At 42.7% G+C, this 6,000-nt stretch overlaps 1 long non-coding RNA gene across 2 annotated transcripts; it reads right to left on the bottom strand.

The window, feature by feature from the left end:
• Nucleotides 1-2,490: 2,490 nt before the first annotated feature.
• LOC142601132 (uncharacterized) lies at nt 2,491-5,181 on the bottom strand. 2 transcript variants are annotated; one of them, XR_012834747.1, is made up of 4 exons: nt 5,113-5,181; nt 4,874-4,995; nt 3,914-4,039; nt 2,491-3,228 (listed from the first exon to the last, which is right to left on the bottom strand). It is a non-coding gene; the product is annotated as an uncharacterized LOC142601132 (long non-coding RNA). The 2 variants fall into 2 exon arrangements; XR_012834746.1 differs by having other exon boundaries at nt 2,491-4,039.
• Between the last annotated feature and the right edge of the window lie 819 nt (nt 5,182-6,000).

The following is a 6,000-nucleotide window of genomic DNA, read 5'->3' as shown; positions in this document are numbered from 1 at the left end:
ACATGTAGGCATGGTGCATCGGTTTAACATAAAGCTGCTGGATTGCAGGTGACATACTTCAGCAGCTGTTGGCCAAATATCCTGCACTTTAAATGACAAAACATGACTCAAATTTGAGGAATCGGTGTTGTAAAGACTTATTCCTGTAAGCTTCACTGAGGGAGTGGAGGAGCCTATGCGACACTCATCCACCACCAGCTGAAGTCAGTGCTGCTCCCTACAGCAGGAGCAGGGCTGTGCCAGCAAGAAGCTGGGATGCATCAGTACTACAAAGAAAACAAAGATTAGCTATTTCAACCTATTCCTACCATTTTACATATAGTAAGATAGTATTTGCTATGTAGAGGGTAATTCCCCTAAAGGACACCACGATTAAGTGGCAAATTAATTTGCTGCTTACATTCACTGGCTCTTCCAGCTGGCTTAATTCTCATCAGCCACCATAATTTATTAACAGTGAGGTGAGAAAAGACATGAATCAGCTTAATGTGTTATAAGTAGGGCATTGTCATGGCAACAAGATGCGGGCTGTTTTCTACTATTTATGTATGGTTTGTTTTGTACTCAACCTTAAGATACCGCTTGAAACAACTAGAATTAGAAATATCTTTTTTTCAACTTTTTTTTTCACTTTGGTGTATTTTTAAAAAATTAACAAAATAAGCATGTGAACGGCTCTGAGGCATCTATCCAGGAAAATAGCTGGCTATATGCTCTTCAATGAGTCTTCCTAGAAACAGAAGCCTTAACTCTGATCTCCCAACGATTTTCTCACATTGTCACACAACTGATTCCATGGATTAACTCCCAGTTTATACCAGTCTGAGATCAAAACCAGACCTTCCCTGTTCCGTGCTTTACATATGACTATTAACTCCAGGGGGGAATTAAACAGTATTATTGAAGAAAGAAAAAGCTTTTTTTTTTTTTTTTTTTAAATGCAATGCATTGCACTTAACACAGGACATGGAAAAACAATTAAAGATGTTGCATTTTTACAGACTCATGATGGGGAAGTATAAAGTTAAAAATTAAAAATTAAATGTAAAGGATTTTTATTGCCTTCCCAGCTAAGCCTAAATCCCATGCACCTTTTGCATCAGCAATTAATGGTTTTCATAAAACCAGCTCTTCATTCAAAGTTCATTTTATTTACTACCCTGCTGCATAAAGGGAATAGTTGGAATGCTAACACAACCCTTTGAAAACCAATTAGCAGTTTTACTGTTTTGATTTTTTTTTCTCATCACCTCAGGAATCTGATATTAAATAGTTAATGAAAATCAAAACATCTCTGAGATGTGTCAGGAAGAACACATGGAAAATGAAATCCTTTTTGTGAAAAATTTTGCAAGCTTAAAACATTGCTTTGTTCTGAGTAAGGACAAAAAAAAATAAATTGAAAAATTCAAAGAATTATTCCCCTTTTCTCCATCCAGTACTCTTTTATTTTTTTTTAAATATGTCTGGGTTTATATTACCCTAGGTATTTGTTTGCATAATATGTAGGGCAACAGGCAACTGGGCTGTACCATAACACAAAATAAAATTGTTCTTATTTAGCAACTTGAGAAAAAATAATAAACAATATAATTTTGATCTCAAAACTTCTGTCAAGCTACAATTGCAACTGTTCAATTGAGCACTACTAAACGATACCTGCTGAGGTCAACCATAGAAGTTAATTAAGAAATGAAAGATCTGGACAGCCTTACCTAAAGGTTCAATGGATTCGTTCAGTCAATGTTGCTAATGGCCTCAAATACACAAGAGTTGATAGCTGTTAATTAAAAATGCTTACGGAGGCCAAGTTGGGGGAATGCTGGTCTTGTTTTCAACAATTCTTTACCCCATGTCAAGTTCAGCGAGAAGTGGGTCTGAGCTGCAAAGTTTGGCTGGGGGCCTGGATCTAATATGACACATAACAGGCAGGTATGCCAAAACATTTGGTGGGCAGCACGAACAGAGGCGTGTGCCGTGAACAGCAAGCTGGCGGCGTGCTTTAACTGGAGGTGCTGTATGACTGATTACATTGCTGTAGCACTCCGGGGCCTCGCTACATAACAGCTCCCTGGTGCAAGCGGTATTGTTAGAAATATAGACGACAGACAAAGTCATCCCCCCAACTCTATGGTTAAAAAGGGGAAAGCGTACTGGATTGTCACTGCACTTGCAGGTCTGGTGGCACTCTGCTTGGTGCAACGTGTACCTCCAGGGATCACTGCCTGAAGCATCCTGGGCGCTCCCTCCACAGCCTGAATGCATTTTTCAGTGAGCCTCAGCTGTGAGATGGTAGAACAAGCATTACTGGGGGAAACCAGAATAATCATCAGGCCATGCCTACCCTTGGCTAACACATCACTCGGAGCTGTTGGTGGTAGATTTTGCTTCCCAAACACGTATCCAGTGGGAAGTAGTTTGTGACTGGTACACTGGTACAAAAGCTATGAAATCACTGAGAAACAGTGGTGATTTTCCCTGACCGCACAGCGAGCCACTCTGTCCCTCACAACTAGCATCTTTCAGCCACAGCGAATGAGCTGTCAGATATACAGCTCCTTATACACGGTCCAGTCCTTCCTTGGACACTTTTCCATTGCTTGAGCTACACTCTTTAAGGTTGCAGTTCCTAATGGACAGATTACATTTCAGCTGTCTTCTCCTTGCACAGAAGGTGATTATAGTTAACTTAGAAAGGAAAGTATACTTTCAAAACTGGCTCGTGATCGTTTTTCCTTCCTTATATGTAAGAAGTCAGTCTGAATAGTTTCCTCCTCCCTGATACTTTTGATCGCTCAGAGCCGCGAGCATGTCCACCGTGTTTGCGAGATCCTAAGTGCATGGGAACGCTCACCCCTTACATGAGACTTCCCTCACTCAACAGTGAATGCTTTTTTGATGTTAGAGGATTGTTAACACCCCAATGATTCCCACCCCCCGCAGTGTTAAAGTGGATGGTCATTGTGTCCCAGGTTGCTGCAGGTCCTGGGCTGCTGCAGGTAGCTGGTGTGACTCCTTCATGCTCATCCTGACTACAGGTAAGTGCATGAATGAGACAGGATTAAAATGAAACAAACCAAATCCCTACCTTTGTGCAATTACCTGATGCTTTCCTCACACTGAAAACAAAGGATATACATCCTCATCCTTGTCAAAGCTAGCCCTCCTCTGTTAAAAATGAATATACATTTTGATACCAAATCCTCCTTTGCAGTTTTCCGCTTATGCCTGTAGGAAGTAATAAGTAATAATGTATTACTTATCTGTTGTTTGATCCTAAATTGATCTTTTCACCTCCTTGTGGTTCTTGTTCCTGAAAGATACTGATACAAGAGTCCACCAGGGAAACAAGACTTTAGAAAATGCTTCATCATTTGCCTTAGCTTTGCGTTATTTAAAACTGAATTTCCACCTCAATGAGAAGTATCACTGGTATCACACATCTCTGCCCAGTCCTAACAAAATGGCAGGAGAAGAAAGAAAAAAACTCAGGATGGAGTTTACGGTTCCCAAGTTGAGGGGAGGGAGAAGGAGGTATCTGGGCTTAGATTGTCTCTGTTGTCAGCGACCTGGCATTTAAGTTGAACTCTGGAAAACATGAGTCTGGTCAGCCATTTGCAGAAACAGCTAGAGGAATCGTGTATCCCAATCTCATAGAAAACAAATAGGAGGCAGGGGCCTCCTTCTGAATGTGCCGTATCAGCCCATGCCACAGAGGAAGGGCTTCACCAAGAGGTCTGGAAGCAAAAGTCCTTTATTCAGCCCCAGGGTATTTTGAACTCCTTGCCTTCCTGCATCACCTGAATTCCAGTCAGGAAATATTGCTTTTGTTGGTTAAGGCTCATTTCAGGAGATTACTTTGAAATGAGGTGATTAACCCTGCTGTGTGGAGCCAGGGAAGATCCTTGCCCACCTTGGGAAGCTTGGCCTTCAAAATGTAGGCCCTGAAGACCATGGAGAGGAGCCAGCTCTTCATAAGAAGGAAGGAATGTCTTTGATTTTGCTTTCAGGTAACAATATTGGATGTAGGACCAGACAACTGAAAAACAATTAAAATACAGAAGATGAATACTACACCTTCTCCCATGGCATTTATTCCATATAATGTAAAAGGCAACAATTCAGTAAAAGCAGGCACTACTTTGCATAAGGTTGCAAAATTCTGCAAGAGATTTAGTGTGTAGAGGACAACTGCTGGGTATTGAATGACTTAGTACATAAGACTTAAAAGATCTCAAAGGTCTGCCACGAATGGCAAATGCAAAGAAAACCCTATGAGGGTTTGTTTAAGTTGCCGTGCTTTGCCACAAAAACATGGTCTGCTGTGGTGAAGAAACGCTCTTCCTGGTAGCGCTACACAGAATTATTAACTGTATTTGTGGAGGAAACATGATTTATCCCATTGAAACATCCTGTAGTCCCTATGTTAGAAGCAGTGTTGATCATAAAGGTCAGCTCTTGGTCTAAGACCTGTGGTATGAGAAACATGACCTAACGGTTCATTTCTATACAAAGGAGAATATATCTCAGACTTGGGGTTGAGTTTCCCAGTATCCACCAAGATATCTCTTCACACCGAGATAAATTTACTGGTTAAAATAAGGTAACACTCATGGCTGATGTGGAAGATGAATAATTTTGTTAAGTTCATAAGAAAATGAAGATTGATTTAGGCAATAGTATTAGAGTTCCCTAAAATATACATAAAACTTTATGTGCTAATAGTACTTCTCACAATACGGCAAGGACTGGTAAGACCTGAGGTTGCTCGTGTTACTGGCACCACTCTGATTTGCAGTTTGTGCCCATTTCCTCAGGGATCGATAAAGATCTGGAGAAGACCGTGTTCAGTAGAGTCGCTTTCTTAGCTTACCTTTTAATGCTTTCTGAGATAATCATCAGGGAGAGAAGAGCAGAAAAGCCTTTTTCCCACCCTATATAATGTCTCGAGCCTTGAAAAGCGCCTCTGTTCTCCAGCACACCCAAATCCGGCCCCTGGTCAAGAGAAGGAGAAAAAACAGGGCTGGAGGAAAAAGAGCAGTGGTTATTCAGAGAGTGTCCAGCCGCCAGTGAGCCCTACCCGGCAGAGCCCCATCCCCACACCTTCCTCACCTGAGCCTGGCTGAACAACCGCCTGGGTCTCCGTCCCCCATGTCCTTGCTCAAGGCATCACCAGGCACCTTAATACAGAGAAAAAACACAGGAGAGCTACTGGTTGCTTGCTTTGGGGAAAGTGGCACCTGGGGAAGCATCTCGCCGTTATTTTGTGTGCATGAGCAGTACACTCACGTGGAAGTTTTTGGCCAGCTGCAGTCCAAAAAGCAGCGGGACAGCTGGAGAGCTCGCTGCAGCCCGAGCGGTATGTGGTGGGGCCATGGCCCTGGGCCTGAGCCCCATGCCCGGGCGGGACATGGCTCCCAACCGGCAGCTCCAGAATTTAAAAATTAAAGTTTGCCATCTAGCGGTAGGCCTTGGGCTTTTGGGCAAAACCACTCAAACCCCCACAGTCTTTAGGGGATCTGTTTATGATTTCTGAAACGTGTATTTGAGGTTTTTTGTTAGAGCTGGCTGACCCTTCCTGCCGTTATGCCCGTAAAAGTGACTTTTAATCTCAGCAGGTTGCCACGGCCCAGTCAGTGGTTACAGCTCCGGGGCCTGGTCAGTGGCACAGCTCCCTTGGTTGTCACGGGGTGCAATGGAGATGGTTCTGTGTAGTATTAAATCCTGGATGATTTAAAAAGAAAAAATTTCAAAAATTACGCTGTGATAAAAAAATGAGGCAATGAAATGCAATAACTTCCCTCCCCTTTCTTCTCTTGCCTGGGACGGTAGTAATTCTCAGGGGATTGCCTGCTTCTTTCTTTCTTTTAAGTATTTACTTCACCGTGGAATTGAGCTGTGTCTGCAAGCGACACACTTGCACTGAGCATGTCTGGTAGTCCCTTGGTTCAGACCAAAGCTGCAGAAGCATGTGTCCTCCTCACCAGAGTCCCTGGGAGC

This window comes from Balearica regulorum, chromosome 3 (assembly GCF_011004875.1).
Source record: "Balearica regulorum gibbericeps isolate bBalReg1 chromosome 3, bBalReg1.pri, whole genome shotgun sequence".
Classification (NCBI taxonomy): Eukaryota; Metazoa; Chordata; class Aves; order Gruiformes; family Gruidae; genus Balearica; species Balearica regulorum.
Note: the sequence above shows the minus strand (reverse complement) of the source record. Positions and strands in the feature narration are given on the sequence as shown.